At 40.3% G+C, this 24,575-nt stretch overlaps 1 non-coding gene across 1 annotated transcript; it reads left to right on the top strand.

Moving 5' to 3' along the window:
• Positions 1–23,442: 23,442 nt before the first annotated feature.
• Positions 23,443–23,548, top strand: LOC118143417 (U6 spliceosomal RNA). The gene has a single exon (XR_004727637.1). It is a non-coding gene; the product is annotated as a U6 spliceosomal RNA (small nuclear RNA).
• Positions 23,549–24,575: the final 1,027 nt, after the last annotated feature.

The following is a 24,575-nucleotide window of genomic DNA, read 5'->3' as shown; positions in this document are numbered from 1 at the left end:
AGACAACTGGAATGAGGCTATGGATGGGGAGTGGGAAAGGCCTCTGATACCAAACTCAAAGTAGAAGGTAAGGGGGGAGGGGTCTTTCTTTCCAAGGGGTATGAGAAATGAGACAAAAGAGATGTAAATTTTAACTGATGAAACCGAAATTCTGAGATTCTGTGGTCATCCTCCCTTCCCTTAACCCCCCAAATAAGATTGTAGCCTCATCTGAGCTCTGCTCTCAGGGATATGCCTATGTGGGATAGGGTGGGCTGGTAAAGGTCAACATTGACAGGTATAGGGCCAGGCAGCCCTGGCCCTGGAGTTTGTCCAGAGTGGTGGAAAGCAGCCAGCACAGGAATATGGTCAAAATAGGACATGGGTTTGGGGTCAGGAACTGGAAGTCTTAGAAATAGGCCAGAAAGGGAAAGGGTAGGACATAAATGAGCCAAAAATGGCAGGGGGTAGGGAGTCTTTTTATTTTATTTACTTATTCATTTATTTTGAGACAGACTTGCTCTGTCACCCAGGCTGAAGTGCAATGGCATGATCTTGGATCACAACAACCTCCACTTCCTGGGTCAAGAGATTTTCATGCCTTAGCCTCCAAGAGTAGCTGGGACTATTTGCAGTAGAGGAAGGGTTTCACTCTATTGGCCAGGCTGGTTTCAAATTCCTGACCTCAAGTTTTCCACCCACCTTGGCCTCCCAAAGTGCTGGGATTACAGTGTGAGCAACTGCACCCAGCCAAGGGACAGTTATTATTACTATTGTTGTTGTTGTTGAGATGGAGTCTTGCTCTGTTGCCCAGGCTGGAGTGCAGTGGCACAATCTCATCTCACTGCAATCTCTGCCTCCTGTGTTCAAGCGATTCTCCTACCTCAGCCTCCCGAGTCGCTGGGACTACAGGCGCACACCACCACACCTGGCTAAGTTTTGTATTTTTTAGTAGAGATGAGGTTTTACCATGTTGGTCAGGCTGGTCTCGAACTCCTGACCTCAGGTGATCCACCCGCCTTAGCCTCCCAAAGTGCTGGTATTACAGGTGTGATCCACCGTGCCCAGCTGGGACACTTATTTTTAAGAGCTAACTCCTGACCTCATGTTAGAACCAAAAAGAACAAAAGGAATCAGTGTCAAATTGTCCAAAGGTAGAACTGACTGAAGCAAGCATGATTTTATTTGGCCACAATTTCCTACACTACACAGCAGGAAGAGAATGGTCTCAGTTGCCAGGATACTCAGATGATGTTCTCTGAGAAGCTACATTTTCTTTTTTAATTTTTTTTTCTTTTTTTTTTCTGGTGCCATGATTCAGATGCGAACTGAGGTTGCTGCAGCCACAACGCAGAGTACTAACCACCATACAGTCACGGCTGGTACATTTTTTTAAATTCATGAATGAGCTGGTGCAGAGAGGGGGCCAAGCTCAGAATGGGTCCCTGCCACCTCGATTGGCCTCCTCTGGGTAGCAAGGGGAACTTGAAAGAGTCTTGCGCATTAACTCAAAGAAAAGGAAAGAAGCTTCTGGAATCCATCTATGAATCTTTATGTCTAATACACAACTGCCTTATAAATTGATTGGTATATTAGTCCATTGTTGCATTGCTATAAAGAAATACCTGAGACTGGGTAATTTATAAAGAAAAGAGGTTTAATTGGATCACTGTTCTGCAGGGTATAGCAAAACAGGAAGCATGGCAGCATGAGCTTCTGGGGAGGCCTCAGGCATCCACAGTGATGGTAGAAGGTGATGGCAGGGTGTCTCACATGGTGGGAGCAAGAACAGGGGGATGGTGCTAAACCATTCATCAGAACTCTGCCTCCATGATCCAATCACTTCTCACCAGGTCTCACCTCCAACATTGGGGATTACAGTTCGACATGAGATTTGGGTGGAGACACGGATCCAAACTATATCAATTGGCCTTTATGATTGCATGAGATCAGAAGAATGACAAAATACTAATGCCATGTTCACCGTTTGGTTCTTTGCTTAGGGACAATGGAAACCTTGGATCATTGACAATCCCAATTACCAGGGGGAGTGGATTCATCCAGAAATAGACAACCCTCAATATAAGCCTGATCCCACTATTTGTCACTATTATGACATCAGTGTTCTTGGCCTGGACCTTTAGCAGGTAAAGCCCTCTGGGTTCAGAGCCACTGAGCCACAGTCTCTCGGTTTTCACAAGTAGAAAGAGCCTCAGGCTGGAAATCACAAGACTTGAAAAAGTTGTGGTCTTTCTAAGCCTCAGACTGCTGATCGTTTAAATGGGGGAAGTATTATTATTCATAATAATTATAATAGTTTCTAAAATTTACTGAGTCCCTCTCATGTACCAAATGCTGTATTAAAGACTTTGCAAATGCCATTTAATTTTCACTATGAAGTCTCCTACTTCTTTTTTTTTTGTTTTGGAAAGAATTTAATATATTCTCTATTGTTAAGTGCACCAGATGCTGGACTTCTGAACAACAATTATGCTTCAGCATAATAACATTTTCTACATATTTCTATTCATGTTGCTTGTTCCTCTGATTTACCTGAAATCAGTGAATCTGAATAACAAAAAGATTTTTTAAGCAACTCATAAATTTCAGGTCCCATATTATCAAGCATCAGTAATATTTATTTTTTATTTTTTGGAGATGGAATCTCACTCTGTCATCCAGGCTGGAGTGCAATGGCATGATCTCGGCCCACTGCAACCTCTGCTTCCTGGGTTCAAGCAATTCTCCTGCCTCAGCCTCCTGAATAGCTGGGATTATAGGCGCACAATACCACGCCCCACTAATTTTTTGAATTTTTAGTAGAAATGGAGTTTCACCATGTTGATCACGCTGGTTTGGAACTCCTGATGTCGTGATCTGCCTGGCTCAGCCTCCCAAAGTGTTGGTATTATAGGGATTGATGCACCACACCCAGCTGCATCAATAATATTGATGGAGGTAAAAATATGACACTGAGGAAGTCTCCTACTTCTAAATGTGAAATGGAGAGGCTCAGAACAGTTAAATAATTTGCCTGAAGACATACATCCATTAAGGTAAGTAGAAAGGCTAGAATCTAAATACAGCTCTTTTTTTGTTTGTTTGAGACAGAGTCTTACTCACTCTGTCACCCATGCTAGAGTTCAGTGGTGCAATTTCAGCTCACTGCAACCTTTGCCTCCTGGGTTCAAGTGATTCTCCTGCCTCAGCCTCCCAAGTAGCTTGGACTACAGGCATGCACCACCATGCCTGCCTAATTTCTGTATTTTTAGTAGAAACAGGGTTTTACCATGTTGGCTAAGCTGGTCTCGAACTCCTGACCTCAAGTGATCCAGCACCTTGACCTGGGATTACAAGTGTGAGCCACCATGCCTGGCCAGGTGCAAGTCTTTCTGATGTCAGATTCAGAGTTCCAATACTTTATACTGCTTCTGCTGGTCCTACATGATCCTTGGAGGTAGTTCTAGGGATAAAAGGAAGTCAGAGACGTGGTAAAATTCTGAAACTTTAAAATCCCTGGACAGATGTTAGGAATGATTGCCCCAGCCATGGTAAGTCCTGACTCAGCTTCCCTCTTTCTGCCAGTCATCTTTCCTCTAATTGTAAGGTAAGGAGGAGGTGACAAATACTCCGGCCTTTGAAAAGTTTTTCTCCTCTCCATCTCTTTCTTCTCTGAGACTTATTACTAAAGATGGAGAGGACTCCTCCCCAAATCAGGAGAAAAGAGAATGCCTCAAGGCTCAAGAGTAAAGGCCTTGGCCATGATTCCTCCCAGGAATCTGTTAGAAACTATAATCTACAAAGTCCTGGATGAAGAATTCCCCTGGAGAGGAAGGGACCTCCCTTTTGTTAAACACTGGCCTGGGGTCAGTGCTTTACCTATGTTACCTTACGTAAGGTAAGTATTATTATCCCTTATTATTTCCCCATTTTATGTTTGAGAGAATCGAGACTCAGAAATGCCAAGTGACATGTCTAAGAATGCACAACTAATGCATGGTAGAGACACGATTCAAACATAGGTCTGTCAGCCTCTAAAGCCTTTGCTGTTATGGTTACAACCACTGTACAACAGCCTCTGGAAGCCACAGCCACCTGTTCTTGTGCATATCCTGCAAAGTCCCATGGCCATGGAAATCTGTCTCTGATCAGCGATATCTACAGTTCAGAGCCACAGAAGTTTTCTGGGACAGACACCCTCTATTTGAAGCTTTCTTGGTTGGCTTACTTATTTTCTACTTTATTGGTTTATACTTTCTTGGTTCTCTGGCTCAAGAAGACCAACATAGGCTACAAGGAGGTCATGTATGTAAATAACCAGGTGCATGTGTAGGAGAGTGGGGAAGGGTTCAAAAGAAAAGGAAGGGATACATTGTATTTTTCTTTTCTTTTCTTCCTCTCTTATTTGAAGAATGTAGACACTTTACATTGTCATTTATTCTTTACAGTTGTCTTTTATTAATATATAAAAGAACTTTCTACATCTTATAAACATATGTGAGCATATTAATATGCCTAATCTGGTTATTTCATTAAAATGCTTCCCCCCACCACTGAAAACACTAGGGTACACATTTCAAACTGTATCTTTGTTCATATACAAAATTAAAAATTACTTAACACAGATTGTTCTGGGTTCTATCAACCTGTGTAAGTAGGCAAACCTTAGTATTAGAAGAATTTAAACCATGCCAGAGGAATGTTTCTCAAACTTTAACATGTATATGAATAAAATGGGGGATCTTATAATAATACAGCTTCTGATCCAGTGGGTCTGGAATGAAGCCCAAGAGACTACATTTCTAAAATTCCAGCATTATCTCTTAACTTTGTGAGGAGAGAGAGAGAGAGAGAGTGTGTGTGTGTGTGTGTGTGTGTGTGTGTGTGTGTATGTGTGTATGTATTAGAGAAAGAGAGGGAGAATTCTGCCCAATGCTGATATTACCCTTGCCAGCATGTTTCCTTCTAACTTCTAATTGGGTCTGGCACTCACATGTCCTACTCCATCCACTCACGTCAGCCAGCCCAGTACATCCAGGTTACCATGACGTCCTGGCACTTTATTGGAAAAGCCAATTGACTCTCAGCATGGAGATCAGTGGGCATTTCCTCGCCTGTCCCTGTCCCAATTTCCAGCCATCAGATGCTCTAGCAGCCCAGTTGTCCTCCCCATCCCTCCTTGGTCCCAGCCTAGTAAGATGGTCAATTTTCCTGCCTAGTCCCTGACCGCTCCTGTTCCCTGTTCTGACACCTCCAAATACAACCCCTTTACCGTTTTTTCCTTAGGTAGAAGTGACTTCATTGTTTTTGTTTTGTTTTGTTTTAAATCAGCACAGAGGCTGGGAGGAGATGGTTGAGAACAAAGAAAATTCTCCTCTTTACTGCTGGGACTCGTTATGACCTTTAAAGGAATGACTATAGCCTAGCCACAGTGAGCATAACCTAGCCAGAATGTCATTGCCTGATGGGTTCATCTAGCCCACTGCCCAGAAAAGCCGAAGCACTGAGAACAGCAAGTTTTCACAACAGAGAAAGAGTTTAAAAAATGCAGAGCTGACTAAGCAGAAGGATAGGAATTTATTATTACTCATATTAGCCTCTCTGAACATTTGGAGGCTAGGATTTTTTTAAGGGTAGCTTGGCAAGCAGGGGGGCTAGGGAATGGGGAATGCCAATTGGTCCCGTTGAGGGTGAAATCAGAGAGTTGAAGCTGTCCTCTTGAGCTGGGTCAGTTCCTGGGTGGGGGCCACAAGAGCAGATAAGCCAGTTTATCAGTTTGGGTAGTGCCAACTGGTTCATCAGAATGCAGAGGTGGAAAAATACCCCACATACCAATCTTAGGTTTTACAATAGTGATGTTATCTACAGGAGAATTGGGGAGGTTAGGAATCTTGTGGCCTCTGGCCACATGACTCCTGAGCCATAATTTCTATTTTGTTAGTTTTACAAAGGCAGTCTGGTCCCCAAGTAAGTAGGGGGTTTGTTTCGGGAAGGTGCTGTTATTGTCTCTTTTTCTTTTCTTAGTTAGGTTATGAACTAAATGTCTCCTATAGTTAGTTTGGCCTGTGCCCAGGAATGAACAAGGGCAGCTTGGAAGGGCAGCTTGGAGGTGAAGCAAGATAGAGTTGATTAGGCCAATTTTTTTCACTGTCATAATTTTCCTAAGTCAGATTTTTCTCACTGTCATAATTTTTGCCAAGGTGGTTTCAATGATACAAAGCACACTGATATCCCTCACACCATATGGTCTATGCCACAGCCCTGTGAGGCTAAGACAGTAGTAGAACTTACCATTTTACTGATGATAACACTGACGACTCAGAGAGGAGACTGGAGACTTGACTTGTCATGGCCTATCGCTGACAAGTGCCCAAACCTATCCTCTTTCCATTTTATTATTCAAGTGGGATAGCACAGGTAATTTGCAATGAATTAACTTTTAAAAAATTTCTTAGTGTCTTAGGCTTTAGTCAAACAGAAAAAGAACAAAAGTTCTTTTACAGAGAAGGCATAAGTAGACAATGATCACCAGTTAGGATGTAGGACTGGCACTCTCAAAGCCCATGAGTTTAATGTAAGGGCAGTGGGGGCAAAGGGGCACTAAAAAGAACAGAGAGATAGGAGCAGTTCTCCTGAAAGTAGGGAAGATGAAAAAGCCAACAAATAGGCAGCTATCTTAGCAAGACTGCTGACAACTCAAAAAAATCCCAAAGGTAAGAAAATATCTTTAAGATGCAGAAGGAATTTTAAAAACTAATTTTTAAAAAATGGCTCATAGCAAAATAATTATCTCTGTTCAAAGTGGTTATTTTGTCCTTTGTTTTTCTCTTGGAGGCAGGGTTGGTTGGGTAATGTAAGCCAAATAAAAGCCTTCCGTATTAAAAACAAGAAAACTTTTTGGCCATGAAACAGTAAGGCAGGGCTTTTTGTTTTTGTTTTTGTTTTCAATTTTTAATTTTTGTGGGTACAGAGTAGGTATATATGTTTATGGGTTACATGAGATATTCTGATACAAGCATGTAACATGTAATAATCACATCAGGGTAAAAGGGGTATCTGTCACCTCAAGCATTTATCCTTTCTTTGTGTTACAAACAACCCAGTTATACTCTTTTAGTTATTTTTAAATGTATAGTAGATTATTTGTTGACTGTAGCCATCTTGTTGTGCTATAAATACTAGATCTTATTCATTCTACCTAATTTGATATATAATATCAAATATTTTATTTAGCATACTGCAAAAGTAAAAATTATAAAATGACCATCATTTTGCCCTTTTTGAAACATATTCAGTTACTGAAAAGTTATGATAATAACCTCTACTATCTGTTGAGTGACTGTTAACTGCTAGACACTGTGCTTTGCATATATCATTGCTAATTCTCATGAAACTACTTTCAGGAAGTTATTATTTTTCCTGCTTTACTTATGAGGAAATAGGCTCAGAGGGATTGAGCAAACTTGCCTGAGATCACACAGCTAGTATGTGGTTGAGCTGGTCTGACTCCATGACTTGTGCTCTTTCTATTCTGTTCCTTTCTCATTCAATAGACAAACATGGAAAATATTATAGACCATGGATTTCATTAATCTTTTCCTTTAATTGTAAATACTAAAAATGTTACTTAAAAACTAGAGAACTATAGTATATGATCTACATTGTATAGAATCTGGCCGGACGCCATGGCTTATGCCTGTAATCTCAGCATTTTGGGAGGCTGAAGTGGACAGATCATTTGAAGTAAGGAGTTCAAGACCAACCTAACCAACATGGTGAAACCCTGTCTCTACTAAAATACCAATGTGTATATATACACATATATATATACTTTATATATATATGTGTATATATACACACATACACACATATATATACTTTATATATATAAACTAGGTGCCTAAATGTCGAAGGGCTTTAAAAAGCATATATATATATATATATATATATATATATATGCATACTTATAAAGTATATATATATACACGTATATGTATATATATACTTTATATATATATATATAAAATGGCTCATAGCAAAATAATTATCTCTGTTCAAAGTGGTTATTTTATCCTTTGTTTTTCTCTTGGAGGCAGGGTTGGTTGGGTAATGTAAGCCAAATAAAAGCCTTCCATATTAAAAACAAGAAAACTTTTTGGCCACGAAACAGTAAGGCAGGGCTTTTTGTTTTTGTTTTCAATTTTTAATTTATATATACACGTATATATATACTTTATATACATGTATATATATACTTTATATAAGTGTATATATATACTTATATTAAGTGTATATATATATACTTTATATAAGTATATATATATATACTTTATATAAGTGTAAAAGTATATATAAAACTTAGTATATATATATATACTAAGTTTTGGGGTACATGTGCAGACCATGTAGATTTGTTACATAGCTATACACGCGCCATGGTGGTTTCCTGCATCCATCACCCCATCATCTACAGTAGGTATTTCTCCTAATGCTATCCCTCACCTACTCCCCCACCCCCAACAGGCCCGGGTGTGTAATGTTCCCCTCCCTGTATCCATGTGTTCTCATTGTTCAACTCCTACCTATGAGTGAGAACGTGTGGTGTTTGGTTTTCTGTTCTTGTGTTAGTTTGCTGAGAATGATGGTTTCTAGCTTCATCCATGTTCCTGGAAAGGAGATGAATTCATCCTTTTTTTGATGGCTGCATAGTATTCCATGGTGTATATGTAGACACCTAATTTTAATAATCCCACTGTTTTCACTTCAATAGGTAAAATCAGGCAGCATCTTTGACAATTTCCTTCTTACAAATGATGAAGAGTTTGCTGAAGAAGTTGGAAATAAGACCTGGGGAATAAGAAAAGTAAGATATTCCCCCACTCTGGATTCCAAATGTCTGACTCCTCAGTTGTTTACTGTTCTTTGCATTTCAAAAATCAGGCACATAGTCTTTGTCTCATTTCTGGTCACTTGGCCCTGAGAGGTGGGAGAAAGAACTCATGTTCACTGGACATCTATAACTTTGCACCTGTGGCTCTGTCAGCGCTTTCCAAAAGTTATCCCACTTAGCCCTAAAAAAACCCAGGAAGACAGATATTATTACTGCTATTTTTCAGATGTAGGAACTGAGATTCAGAGTATAAAGTACCCAGAGTCATCTGCAGCCTTTGACTTGTTGAAGTTTTGCCTTCCCTTTTGAGTCACAAACTATGAGTCTCCTATATTTTTCTTTACAATTTAACTTTTCATGTTTATTATATTTTTAACATGCTAAAGTCTACTCTTATATAGGATGTAGAATTGTTGAAATATGGTAATTATACTATCCAAGCCTTGATGCATCAATTTCTGAGAGGAGGCTATTCAAGTCTTGAGCTACAATTATGCATCTATTTTTCCCTGCAGTTTCTCTCCTTCTCTCTTTTTCTCTCTGTGTATATGTATATGTATATGTATATGTATCTACATTTATATCTATATCTGTAAGAGACAGAGTCTTGCTCTGTCTGCACAGAGTGCAGTGGCATTGATCATGGTTCACTGCTGCTTCAAACTCGGCTCAAGCAATTCTCCCACCGTAGCCTCTCGAGTAGCTAGGACTACAGAAGTGCAGAAGTGTGCCACCACACCCAGCTAACTTAAAAACAAAATTTTTTAAACATGGGATCCTGCTATGTTGTCCAGACTGTTTTCAAACTCCTGGCCTCCCATGCTCCTTTTGTGTGTCAGACTGCCTGCTCTAGTGCACTCTAGTGCACTGATCTAGAAGGGAGCTACTGAGCTCATTTTCTTTTTCTTTTTTTTTTTTGTTTTCTTTGTTTTGTTTTTTGTTGTTGAGACAGGGTCTTGCTCTGTGGCCCAGGCTGAAGTGTGGGGATAAGAATACAGCTCACTACAGACTCAACCCCCCAGGCTCAAGTGATCCTCCTGCCTCACCCTCCCAAGTAGCTGGGACTACAGGTGCATGCCACCATGCCAGGTTAATTGTTTTTTGAATGTTTTTGTAGAGATGGGTTCTTGCTGTGTTGTTCAGGCTGGTCTTGAGCTCCTGGGCTCAAGCAATCCTCCTGCCTCGGCCTCCCAAAATCTTGAAATTACAGGCGTAAGCCTATTTTCTGATGGATGACTATGAGAAAGAAGGAAGGTGATGCATGCTGTTTACCAGCTTCCCTGCCCTTCTAGAACTATTTTATGGGTGGAGTGATACTTGGGACAATGGCCTCATGACAGTGACAAGCTCTATCCAGATGTCCTGGTTCTGCAGGAAGGTCCATTCAAAACCAGTTTGTGGTCAGTACTTGATTATCCAATAGGCAGATTAAGCTTATGCTTGGAGCACCTGCAAAAACACAGGCCAAAAAAAAGAGTTGTTTTTTTTTAAAGAACTTTGAGACTTAATATTTCCTTTAAAAAAACAAAATTCAAGGGCCAGGTGTGGTGGCTCAGCCTGTAATACCAGCACTTTGAGAGGCTGAAGTGGGTAGATCATTTGAGGTTAGAAATTCGAGACCAGCCCGGCCAACATGGTGAAACCCTGTCTCTACTAAAAATATAAAAATTAGCCAGGTGTGGTGTCCTGTGCCTATAATGCCAGCTACTCAGGAGGCTGAGCCAGGAGAATCACTTGAACCTGGGAGGTGGAGGTTGCAGTGAGCCAAGATCAGGCCACTGGATTCCAGCCTGGGTGATGGCATGAGATACCGTCTAAAAAAAAATTGAAGTGGTCATTCTGGGAAAAATTATTAGACCTTCTAATACTTCTTAGTCTGATTTTGTTTTGTTTTACTTTAGTACTATATTTAAAGTTGTTTTGTGAAGGCACTTTTTCATATTGATTAAGGGTTTGAATTTTAGAGCTAGACTGCTTGAGTTCAAATCCAGGCTCCATTATTTAGTAGTTTTATGAATTTAGGCAAGTTATTTCACCTCTCTTCATCAAGTGGAGAATAATGATAACCTCTATCTTATAAGTTTCTGGTATAAAATAAGTGCTCAATACATGGTAGCTATTATTATTAAGTCTTATATTCACTTTACAAGTTCTTGAGTACCTGTTCAAAGCACTGTTATAGACACTGGGGATACAGCAGAGAAATAAAATAGAGAAGCTTCTACCTTCATGGGACTTACTTTCAGTTTGGGGCGACCAACAAGAAATGTATAAGGAAGTCCGAACCTCAGATCCCTCATCTAGAAAGTAGAACAAGTAACATACCTCATACATTGCTGTGAGGAATATAAATAATGTGTGTAGATTGCCTGTTACAGCACCATGGTTAGCAATGCAGTAGGCATTCAATAAATGTTTGATGAATTGGAACCAATTTTATTTATGAACAAACTACACACACACACACACACACACTTCTATTCACCCTACACATACTGAAACTTTGTATGTAAATAAACACTATCCCAGAAATCTTAAGACTGTGGGAAGGCTGGGCACAGTGTCTCACGCCTGTAATCCCAGCACTCTGGAAGGCTGAGGTGGGTGGATCTCCTGAGCTGAGGAGTTCAAGACCAGCCTGGGCAGCATGGCAAAACCCTGTCCCTACAAAAAAAAAAAAAAAAAAAAAAAATTAGCCAGGCATAGTGGTGTGTGCCTGTGGTCCCAGCTACTTGGGAGGCTGAGGTGGGAAGACCACTGAGCCCAGGAGGCAGAGGTTGCAATGAGCCAAGATGGTGCCACTGCACTTGAACTTGGGTGACAGAGCAAGATCTTGTCTCAAGAAAGAAAGAGAGAGAGAAGAAAGAAAGAAAGAAAGAAGAAAGAAAGAAAGAAAGAAAGAAAGAAAGAAGAAAGAAAGAAAGAAGAAAGAAAAGAAAGAAAGAAAGAAAGAAAGAAAGAAAGAAAGAAAGAAAGAAAAAAAGAAAGAAAGAAAGAAAGAAAGAGAAAGAAAGACTGACTATTGGAAGACCAGATATTTCTATTGGTTAATTTTGTTTATACTCTCTGTAAGTTATTTTGAAATTCTACATTCTAAACAGGACCTAGAGAAGCAATGGTGAGAACTGTATGAAGAAATTGAAAAAAGAAAGTAGGCAGAAGAGGCTAAGAAGAAAAAGGAAAAGGAGAAAGAAGAGGAAGATGACATTTGGGGAATTGAAGAAGAGGGAAATGAATTGTATCTCACTGCAGAGCCAGGAAATGACAGGCAGATGCAGGAATATGATGCTGACAGGGCATTTCTGGGTAAAAATGAAGAAGTCCTTGTTGACCAGAAGGATGAACTATAATTGGGATTGTGGAGGCAAATGTTAGGAGGAGAAATATTCATGAGGTTGGTATAATTTGGGGAGCAAAATAACTTATTTTTTGAAATAAACTTTGGATTTGCATTTCCATCCCACTCCCTTTGCTCTGTGTGATCTGGAGAAAGCCACATTGCCTCTTGAGGCTTCTATTTCCTTATTAGTGGAAAGGGAATGATCATTTCTCTTTTATGAGGTTGTAGGGATTAAATGAACTAATGTATGTAAAGTGCCTGATATAAATATGTAGTGAAAATATGGTTGCTAGCACTACTATCATTATTATGGTGTTTATGAAATTAGTTATCAGTAAATTAACTTCTGTATAAACTTAATCCTCACTTTCAATTTATCCCAGGACACTCAGGGATTTTATTTTGTTTAAATGTATGGGGCCAGGCGTGGTGGCTCACACCTGTAATTCCAGCACTTTGGGAGGCGAAGGTGGGTGGATCACCTGAGGTCAGGAGTTTGAGACTAGCCTGCCCAACATGGTGAAACCCTGTCTCTACTAAAAATAGAAACAATTAGCTGGGCTTGTGGTGGGCACTTATAATCGCAGCTACTCGGGAGGCTGAGGCAGGAGCATTGCTTGAACCCAGGAGGTGGAGGTTGCAGTGAGCTGAGATCATGCCATTGCACTCCAGCCTGGGCAACAAGAGTGAAACTCTGTTTCAAAAAAAAAAAAAACAAAAATAAAATACAAAATAAATGCATGTATTAGTATTTACTGAGCAGTGCTGATGGTTATACTTGTGGACAGATGATGTTTTCCTCTTGCACATGTATCAAGTACTTCACAACTAGATTTCATCCTAATATAAGAAAAAACACTTTGTGAAAATCCATTTGCTTTTCTGCTGTTTTGTACCCTAACTTTTAAATAATTGTCACTTGTTTGCATGTTTGCTAATCCCATAATTATTTTTTTCTGTGCTACCTGCTCACACATCATCATGCAGATTCTTGTAGCTCTTTATAGATTGGAAAGCACTTTGCCATAAATTCATGGAGCTTCTATGATGTGCTCATCTAATCCTCATAGCAGCCATTGTAGAGGATACCATTCTTATCTTCATTTTACAGATGCAGAAACTGCTCAGAGTGGGTAAGTCACTTGCTCAAGGTCAAACAGCTAGTAAGGGAAAGGACCAGAGTCTTGAGCTTGTCTGGTTTCAATGTTTATACTTCCATAAAACAATAACTCAAAGCACTATAAAAGAAAACAGTTTATCCTTCCACTGCACCAGGCTGCGGAATGAGTGAGTGAATACCTATTGCTACAGAAAACATAAAGTAGGCAACACTCCACATGGAAAAAAAATGCCTTTTTAAGTGTGTTTTGTTTTGTTTTGAGATAGAGTCTTGCTCTGTTGTCCAGGCTGGAGTGCAGTAGCATAATTACTGCAACCTCTGCCTCCAGGGTTCAAGTGATCCTCCTGCCTCAACCTCCTGGTAGCTTGGGACTGCAGGTGACCACAACTGGCTAATTTTTATATTTTTAGTAGAGATGGTATTTAGCCGTGTTGGCCAGGCTGGTCCCTTACTCCCGACCTCAAGTAATCTGCCCATTTCAGTCTCCCAAAATGCTGGAATTACAAGCATTAGCCAGTGTACCTGGCCTTCAAGTGTATTTTTAAATGATTGTATTCAGCAGCCACAGAGTCGGACCCACAGATATGGCTGTCATGTAGTTCAGTAAATGATAAGCCAGGGCTACAAATAGGACCTGCAACGTAGCAGATGCCCAGTAAAAATTAGTTGAAAAAATGAACAAAACTCTGCCTCGTGGTTTTGGTGGTTTGAGAAAAGACTTAATGAAGGAAGTGACTTTTGAGGCAAATCTTAAAGAATGCATGAGTATGCATCTTTTGGGAAGGTTAAAAAAAAGAATGCATGAGTCTGCTCAAAGGAAAAGGGGATGTGTGGACCAGATTTTAGAGTCAAAGAGCAGAGCACCAGACAGGAAGTAGGGTGCTGAGGTCAGGGAGGAGCAGCAAGAACTTCTTCCTTCCTCCCTGTAGACTGGTGCCTGGTGTGGTTTCTAGATCTTACAATCTTTGGAATATTTTGGTTTGGAAAACTTGACTTTATACCTATTCCTACAGCCTAAGAGTCTTTCTGTTGTGAAAAAGAGCTAAGCTTCAAGGGCTGAGTCTAAATATTTTGTTTTGGGGCTGGAGGACTGGTGTGGATAGTGATCCATATTTTAGGGATGCCAGTCTGATATAAGCATTGTTTACTATAAATGTCTGCTCTGACTTTGGGAGGCTGAGGTGGGCAAATCATGAAGTCAGGAGTTCAAGACCAGCCTGGCCAACATAGTGAAACCCCGTCGCTGCTAAAAATAGAAAAATTGGCCAGGTGTGGTGGCTAACACCTGTAATGCGGCACTTTGCGAGGCCGAGGCAGGTGGATCTGAGGTCAGGAGTTCGGGAACAGTCTGACCAACATGGTGAAACCCTGTCTCTACTAAAAATACAAAAGTAGCCAGGCGTGGTGGCATGCACCTGTAATCCCAGCTACTTGGGAAGCTGAGGCAGGAGAATTGCTTGAACCCAGGAGGTGGAGGTTGCAGTGAGCTGAGATCATGCCATTTGCACTCTAGTCTGGGCAGCAAGAGTAAAATTCCATTAAAAAAAAAATTAGCTGGGTGTGGTGGTAGGTGCCTGTAGTCCCAGCTGCTTGGGAGGCTGATGCAGGAGAATTGCTTGAACGTGGGAGGCAGAGGTTGCAGTGAGCCGAGATTTTACCACTACACTCCAGCCGGGCGACACAGAAGAACTCTGTCTCAAAAAAAAAAAAAAAAAGAAAGCCCGCTCTGATTGCTCAGGTGTATGCTCTACCAATTGTTACATATTTTCAGTATCACCAGATAAAGATATTTTCAGGCAGGATTTTGTAATCCTTGTTTACAGTAAGGATTCATTTGAATGTATTTTTAGATCTGCTACTCTCACCTTTGATAAATTTTCTTTTGCCTTTTATTTTTATGGATTGTGCATACACTATTTCAGAAATTATGGTAGGCCAGGCACGGTGGCCCACACCTGTAATCCCAGCACTCTGGGAAGGATCACTTGAACACAGGAGTTGCAGACCAGCCTGGGCAACATAGTAAAACCCTATCTCCAAAAAAAATTTAAAAATTACCTGGGCATGGTGGTGCATGCTCATAGTCCCAGCTACTTTGAGGTTAGAGGATTACTTGAGCCCAGGAGATCGAGTCTTCAGTGAGCTGAGATGATGCCACTGTATTCCAGCCTGTGCAACAGAGCAAGACCTTGTCTCAGAACAAAACAAAACACAAAACCAGGCAGGGCATGGTGGCTAACATCTGTAATCTCAGCACTTTGGGAGGCTGAGGTGGGAGGATCACTTGAGCCCAGGAGATCAAGACCAACCTGGGGAGCACAGCAAGACTCTGTCTCTAAAAAACCAAAATTAAAAGAAAACCCAAAACAAACAAAAAGAAATGGTAATTTCAACAAGAAAAAAATGCATGCATAATTTCTACCCATTCTGCACATAGATTTTGATATTTTTTGTTTCTTTCCAGGATACAACTTTTGAACACCACCATTCTGCCACTGAGCCATACTCCTCCAGATGGATTTTTAAAAAATTGTGATTGTAATTTAATTTTGAAAATTAATAGATATTCAGTGTAGAAACCTGGAGTCAACATATGTATTAGGAAGAAAGTTATAAGTCAAGATGGGGTAAAGAAAAAAACAGGAAAAAAAAATATAAGGAAGAAAGTGAATATTATTATTGTATAATATACAATATTATTGTATTTCCTTCCAGTTTTGAGGATTTAATTAATCACACTACTTAGTACATGGTACTTTATCATCTTTGGTTGGTGACAATGTCACTTCTAAATTTTATTATATATATATAAATTTGAGAAAGAACCTCACTCTGTCATCCAGACTAGAGTTGTAGTGGTGCAATTTTGGCTCACTCACTGCAGCCTTGACCTCCCTGGCTCAAGGCGATCCTCCTACCTCAGCTTCCTGAGTAGCTGTGACTACAGCTGCAGCTGCACACTACCATACCCAGCTAATTTTTGTATTTTTTAGTAGAGTTGGGGTTTCATCATGTTGCCCAGGTTGGTTTCAAACTCCTGGGCTCAAGTGATCCACCTGCCCTGGCCTCCCAAAGTGCTGGGATTCACAAGTAAACCACAATGAGCAACTTATTTGTTTATTTTTTTCTCTTATTCCCTTTCTCTTCCCTGCTTAGACAACTAAGTTTTATTTAAAATTTTTTATTTAATTTTTGTATCTGTTATTTTTATTTGTATCTGTTCTTTCAAAAAGTGCATTTTTGTATGAATGTATTTTTAATTTTTGTAAATAGCATAATGTTTTAATCTCATTTTGTTTCTTCATCTTTTTCACTGAGCACTGTTTTAAAATGCATTCATGTTGCTGTGTATGCAGCTAATCCATTGCATTTGATTGTTGCATGATACTTTACAACATCTACCATATTTTAGCTATCTAGTCTCTGTATGATAGCCAGGTTGCCTTTGAGTCCCCACCACCACACAATGAATATTTTAATGCAGAACTCCTATATGCCTGCATAAGAATTTCTTTGGGATATATCCCAGAAGTTGAACTGCAAGCTCATAGAGTATATGAGTCCTACATTTGCATATTTTATGTCAGATTGTGCTCCACAAAGGCTGTACCAGTCCATACTCCCACCAGAGTTCCAGCATCCCCGCAACTCCACCAGCTGGCATCAAGCATTTTAATTTCTTTAGCTTAGTAAATGTAAAAGAATAGTACGTTGCTGTTTTCATTAGCATTTCTGTGGTACTTTGGGCATCTCTTTATATGCCTTTTGATTTTTGGAATTACTCTCTGTTTATATCTTTTTTTTTTTTTCTGGTGATAATGTTTGTGCCAACTATTTGTATATTTTGCTTTTTTTTCCCCTAAGGTTTGCTGCCCTCTTATTTATTCACCAGAGATTTGTGTGTTTCGTATTTCAAAAATATTCTCCCATTCTCTTATCTAGTTATGTTGCCTCTTATCTAGTTATTTTGTTCAACAATGTTCTTTGTTGGGCCGGGCACAGTAGCTCACGCTTGTAATCCCAGCACTTTGGAGGCTGAGGTGGGTGGATCATGAGGTCAAGAGATCAGATCATCCTGGCCAACATGGTGAAACCCCATCTCTACTAAAAAATACAAAAATTAGCCGGGTGTGGTGGCACACACCTGTAGTCCCAGCTACTCGAGAGGCTGAGGCAAGAGAATTGCTTCAACCTGGGAAATAGAGGTTGCAGTGAGCTGAGATTGCACCACTGCACTCCAGCCTGGCACCTGGTGACAGAGCAAGACTCTGTCTAAAAAAAAAAAATTGTTCTTTGTTGAACAGAAATTCTTAATTTTAATGTCATTATATCCATTAATACTTTTTTCTTACAGACCAGGTGTGGTGGCTCACTCCTGTAATCCTAGCACTTTGAGAGGCCAAGGCAGGCAGATTGCTTGAGCTCAGGAGTTTGAGACTAGCCTAGGCAACACGGTGAAACTCTATCTACCATAAATACAAAAAATTAGCCAAGCATGGTGGCACATACCTGTAGACCCAGTTACTACTTGTGGGGGCTGAGGTGGGAGAATTGCTTGAGCCCAGGAGGTTGAAGCTGTAGTGAGCCGAGATTGTGCCACTGCATTCCAGCCTGGGTGACAAAGTGGAGCCTGTCTCAAAAAAAAAATTGTCTTATAGTTTGTGCATTTGAAGTTTTGCCTTCCCTTTCCAGTCATAAACCATAATTATCTCATATATTTTATGTGTAATTTTGCTTTTCACATTTATTATGATTTATTTGTTTTTTATTTTGCTTTTTGTTTTGTTTTGTTTTGTTTTTGAGATGGAGCCTTGCTCTGTCACCAGGCTGGAGTGCAATGGCACAATCTCGGCTCACTGCTACCTCCACCTCCCAGGTTCAAGTGATTCTTCTGCCTCAGCCTCCTGAGTAGCTGGGGCTACAGGTGTGCACCATCACACCCAGCTAATTTTTGTATTTTTAGTCAAGACAGGGTTTTACCATGTTGGCCAGGATGGTCTCGATCTCTTGACCTTGTGATCCACCCACCTTAGCCTCCCAAAGTGTTGGGATTATAGGTGTGAGCCACTGCGCCCAGCCCACATTTATTATGTTTTTAACCCTCCTAGAGTTTACTCTTATAGGATATAGAATTGTTGACATATGGTAATTATACTATTCAAGCATTGGTACATCAGTTTCTGAGAGAGGGATGTTAAAGTCTTCAGCTACAATTATGCATTTCTCGATCTTTCTCTGCAGTTGTTTTACGTGTTTGTGTGTGCATAGCTGAAGTGCAGTGACATGATCATGGCTCACTGTGACCTCAAACTCCTGGGCTCAAGGGATCCTCCGACCTCAGTCTGTTGAGTAGCTAGGACTACAGAATTGTGCCACCATACTGGTTAATTTTTATTTTATTTTTTATAGAGATGTGGTCTTGCTATGGCGCTTGTCTTGAACTACTGGCCTTAAGTTATCTTCCCAACTCGGCTTCCCAGAGCACTGGGATTATAGGTGTGACCCACTGCACCTGGCTCAGTTCTGTGTATATGTATGTATGTATATATATGTATTTTTTTTTTCGAGACAGAGTTTTGCTCTTGTTACCCAGGCTGGAGTGCAATGGTGTGATCTCGGCTCACCGCAACCTCCGCCTCCTGGGTTCAGGCAATTCTCCTGCCTCAGCCTCCTGAGTAGTTGGGATTACAGGCACGCACCACCATGCCCAGCTAATTTTTTTTTGTATTTTCAGTAGAGACGGGGTTTCACCATGTTGACCAGGATAGTCTCGATCTCTTGACCTCATGATCCACCCACCTCGGCCTCCCAAAGTTCTGGGATTACAGGCATGAGTCAAGTTTTGTATATTTTTAATTTTTTGAAACAAGGTCTCACTCCTGTCACCCAGGCTCAGGTGATTGTCCCACTTCAGCCTCTCAAGAAGCTGGAACTACAGTTGTATGCCACCATGCCTGGATAACTTTTTTTTTTTTTTGTATTTTTAGTAGAGATAGGGTTTCCCCATGTTTGTCCAGGCTGAGTTCTGTATATTTTAAGACTGTATGATTAGGTGCATCTATGTGTTTTGCCTGCTGTATCTATATATTTTTCTATCATTCCTTTTAAGAAAAAATAATGACTTTTAATCTCATCTTTTGAAACTAAAATTCCTCTTTGACAGGTACTAAGATCACAACCCAGTTCACATTTGCCTGGTTTGTCTTTTTATTTTTAATCTATCTCTTTATGTTTGAAGTATGTATCTTTGACAGACATGGTGATTCATGTCTGTAATCCACGCACATTGGGAGGTCAAGGCAGGCAGATCACTTGAGTTCAGGAGTTTGAGACAAGACTGGCCAACATGGTGAAACCTTGTCGCTACTAAAAACACAAAAATTAGCTGAGTGTGGTGGTGGGAACCTGTAATCCCAGCTACTTGGGAGGCTGAGACAGGAGAATTGCCTTAACCTAGGAGGCAGAGGCTGCAGTGAGAGAGGTCAGGCTACTACTCCAGCCTGGGCAGCTCAAAAAAAAAAAAAGAAAAGTATGTCTCTTAAAGTCAGTTTATTGTTGGATGTAATTTTTAAAAATCCTATTGGTAAGATTCACTTATTTACATTTTATGTTATTATTATATATTAATATTTAGTTCTATCCTCCATTTACTGTATATTCTTTTTATTTTAATCTCCATTTCTGCTTTTCATTAAATAGGCTGAATTATCTTCTGCTGGTTTAAAATTTATAAATAACATTGTTTTCCTATGGTGGTGGCCCTTAACTTCAGATTCACACCCATGGGCTTAAGAGAGCTTCTCCCTCTCTACCATTTGAACAAAAGCCCACACAAAAGTTGAAGTTTGATTCTCAAAGAGTCAGGTGTGGATTGAATCAATGTTGCTAAGCAAGGGGTATTTGATCTTCAAAGGAAACACAGAGGGCCAGTCCTAAAAGAAGGGTAAATGGAGGCTAAGAGATTGGAAAATGGTATATGTTCACATCTTTTTTTTTTTTTTTCTTGTGACACTATAATCCTGGGGCAAGGATTCCTGGCCCAAATTCTGAAGACATAAGGTCAGGAGAGGAATAATAGTTTCTCCAAGGAAACAGATCAACTTAATGTACATCAGAGATGAGGAAGAACCTGCACTTAAACTAGTCACAATGGTCACAATGTAGCAGAATGGAAATTGGTAAATGCTCAATAAAGAGATTGGAATTTGTGTGTGATGAACTTGAGATCTTCTCCTAGGCCAAATTATATATAATCCTGTTAATCCTACCACAACTCCAAGAGGTCTTCTTACAACCTCCATGCTTTACGCAAGACTTTGAGGCTCAGAGAATTTAAGTGACCTGGCAAAAGTCACACATCTAACTCAAAGCAGAGGAGAAACTGGAGCCATGTTTGGCATAATTGCACCAAGCTTTCAGTTGTGTGCAGTCTGACCAGTCTACTAGTAAGTTATGCTGCCTCAGGACTATAGTCCTCTTAATGGATGGAAACTGACTCCTAGATCAGATATAATGCGGACATCTTGCCCATTCATTATTTCTGAGGAATGAAAATCAATTCTACATGCACACAGCTGTCTGGACTAGGACTGGGAATATGACCCAAAGGCAAGGAACCCATGGGTTTGTCAATGACGTACAAAAGTGTCTTGGCTCCTAAAATATGAGTTGGACAAATTAATATTTCTCTCTCAGGAATTTGAGTCAGGCAGCATGAGGTGACTGAGGCAATTAGCAGCAATAAAAACTATGACTAACAGGCTGTAAAGAGGGAGGACTTGAGGTTGCGTAGGGGTATGTGTGGAAAGAGATGGAGTGTGGGTCATGACAAGCCAAAGTGATGAAGCAGAAATTATGAATGAACAGATCTATGAAGTAGAAAAGATAATATATGTATAGACAACAAATATTTCTAGAGTTCTTTCTATGAGCTGGAAACTGTGGCTCTGAACATAAGAAAGTGACTAAGACACAGCCTCTGCCTTCACAGCATTTAATTTTAGTGGGGAAGAGAGACAATTAACCAACCAAACAAATAAATAGTTACAATTTTTTTTTTCTGAGATGGAGTCTTACTCTGTTAGCCCCGCTGGAGTACAATGGCATGATCTTGGCTTGCTGCAACCTCTGTCTCTCAGGTTCAAGCAATTCTTCTGCCTCAGCCTCCTGAGTAGCTGGGATTGCAGCTGCGCACCACCATGCCCGGCTAATTTATTTTGAGATAGAGTATCATTCTGTTGCCTCAGCTGGAGTGCAGTGGTGCCATCTCTGCTTACTGCAGCCTCTGCCTCCTAGGTTCAAGCAATTCTCCTGCCTCAGCCTCCCAAGTAGCTGGGATTACAGACACCCGCCACCACGCCTGGCTAATTTTTGTATTTTTAGTAGAGACTGGGTTTCACCATGTTGCCCAGGTTGGTCTTGAATTCCTAACCTCAAGTGATCCGCCTCCCTCAGCCTCCCAAAGTGCTGGGATTACAGGCATGAGCCACCACACCTGGCCAACAAATTGTTTTAAAGGATAAAAAGAAAACAAACACGAGGCCAAGATGGAACATATCAGGGAGCAACCTACTTAAGAAATAGCATGGTTCTAATTAAAGGTGTCCAGCTTTAAAAAAAATTAAATAATGATTTAAATAAGAAATGGAGAGTCTCTCAGGGAGAGTCTCTCAGGACAGAAAATTAAAATGAGACCTGAAGAACGAGAAGGATCCAGCTGTGTGAAGATCAGAGAAAAGAATATTTGATGTTTTTCGGAATAGGGTATTTAAAAGAAAAAAAAGAAGAATATTTGAAATAGAGGATGTTTAAAGCCTGCTGGCAGAAAAGAGCTTATCATGTTCAAGGAAGATGATGGGGGTTGGGGGGCAAAAGCCATGTGGATGGAGCAAAGGAAAAGACAGGGAAGCATGAGATGAGTTTGGAGGTGTGGGCAGACGACAGGTCACATGGGCCTCTGCAGGCCTTGGTAAGGAGTTGGGAATTTTGTTCCAGTGTAGTGATAACCCATCAAATATTTGATGCTAGGTAGTGACATAATCTAGCATAGTATGGCAGATAAGCTTGAAGGCTATGAAGTCAGCCTGGGTTCAAACCTAAGTTCTACCATTTACTGGCTGTGTGTCCAAGGCTGTGTGACCTTGGGCAAATTACTTAATCTCGCTGTGCCCTAGTTTCCTTATCTGTAAAATTGAGGTAGATTTGGGTTTTACTTCATAGAGTTGTTGTATAGATTAGATGTATGTAAAACAGTTCCTGGCACATGATAGACACTAATAAATGTAAGATTGTATTATTATTTTGTTTTTAGAAAGGTCATTGTAGCTAGTGTATGGAGAATGAACATGGGGGGATTAAAAAAAGAGGGTAAAGAATAGATGAAGTGAGGCCAGTGATGAGGCTTATGAGTAGCCTGGGTAAGAGATGATCAGCGAAGTGATGGTGGAGAGAAGTGAACTAATTTGACGTAATTTTGGAGGTAAAATTTTCATATTTTGCAGATGGATTGGACATGGGGGTTTAGGAAAATGGAAGAATCAAGAATAACTTCTAGGTTTCTGGCTAGACTAATCAGGGGGATGGAGGTGACATTTACTGAGATTAGGAGCCTGGGCAAAGTAGGTTTGGCAGGGAAATCAGGAGTTCTATTTTAGACATGTTAAACCTGAGATGTCTCGAGACATCCAAGTGAATGTCTATTAGACAGTCGGTTATACATTCGGAGACCAGAAGAGGTCTTAGATGAAGATATAAATTTTGAAGTCATTAGCATGATCAGCATTTGAAGACACAGAAATAGTTGAGATCCTCTAGGAAGAGAGTCTGCAGAGAGAAGTGAAGGGAGCCAAGAAGAGTCCTAAGGAGCAGCAGATTTTAGGGTGGTGGAATAGACAAGGAGAGTGACGACAGATCTTCAAAGAGAGAGCAAACCGAAAGAATGTGGTATCACAAAAACCAACAGAGGAGAGTGTTTCAAGGAAATTGGAGAGGTCAGCTTAGTGTAAAAAGGTCAATAAGACTAAGAAAAACATCGGTCACTGATGATCTTGGCAGAAGTGGGGTCAGTGAAGTGGGCAGTCTAAGTAAGAATAAGTTGAAGAATGAATTAGAGGTGTGCTTGCTTTGACAGCACATACGCAAAAAAATGGAACAATGCAGAGAAAATTGGCTTGACTCCTACAAAAGGTTGACACATATCTGTGAAGCATTCTATATGCTTTTTGTATGGACTCTAATTTTGTGACCATGTTTACCTTTACATATTTAAAAAGAGAATTAAATCAACAAGAATGGAAGGGATCCTAAAACTGAATATGAACAGAAAAAAGTGAACCAAACTATATTTAAATAAGTAATATAATCACTCTGAAGGAAAAAACAAACTAATCCAAATACTTTTGAACACAGTACTTGAATATACACCTTTTGTCTAAAATCAAAACAAAACTGCAAACCAATCTTGAACCCTGTGTAGTAGGTTGTTTTTGTTAGCAGAATGGATGTAGCTATTCTATTTTGCATATATCATAATTTATATTATTTATTTATTTATCTATTTTGAGATGGAGTTGTGCTCTGTCGCCCAGGCTGGAGGACAGTGGCACCATCTTGGCTCACTGCAACCTCTGCCTCCCAGGTTCAAGTGTTTCTCCTGCCTCAGCCTCCCAGGTAGCTGGGATTATAAGTATGTGCCACCATGCCTGGCTAATTTTTGTATTTTTTAGTATAGATGGGGTTTTGCCATGTTGGCCAGGCTGGTCTTGAACTCCTGACCTCAAGTGATTTGCCCACCTCAGCCTCCCAAAGTGCTGGGATTACACGTGTGAGCCATCATGCCCGGTCTACCATTTTAAATAAATGAATAAAGATATTGATGTTGTTGAGAGCCAGAGTTCTTACTGTGAGAAAAAGGAGATGCAAATAAGGAGTAGGAGAAAGAACGCTGTGGTGTTAAATTGGAATTAAAGTATCAGTAATGAATTCTTAATTTAAAATGGTTGAACAGGGATGGGTGCAGTGGCTCATGCTTGTAATACCAGCACTTTGGCCAGGAGATTGAGATCAGCCTGGGCAACATAGTGAGACCCCATCTCTATAAAGAATTTAAAAATATTAGCTGAGTGTAGTGGCCTGTAGTCCTAACCTATTCCAGAGGCTGAGGTGAAAGGATCACTTGAGTCTAGGAGTTCAAATCTGCATTGAGACATGATAGCATCACTGCACTCCCACCTGGGCAGCAGAATGAG

Source organism: Callithrix jacchus, chromosome 7 (genome assembly GCF_049354715.1).
Source record: "Callithrix jacchus isolate 240 chromosome 7, calJac240_pri, whole genome shotgun sequence".
NCBI classification, from domain to species: Eukaryota; Metazoa; Chordata; class Mammalia; order Primates; family Cebidae; genus Callithrix; species Callithrix jacchus.
The sequence above is the reverse complement of the archived record's forward strand: the minus strand, read 5'-3'. Positions and strand labels throughout refer to the sequence as shown.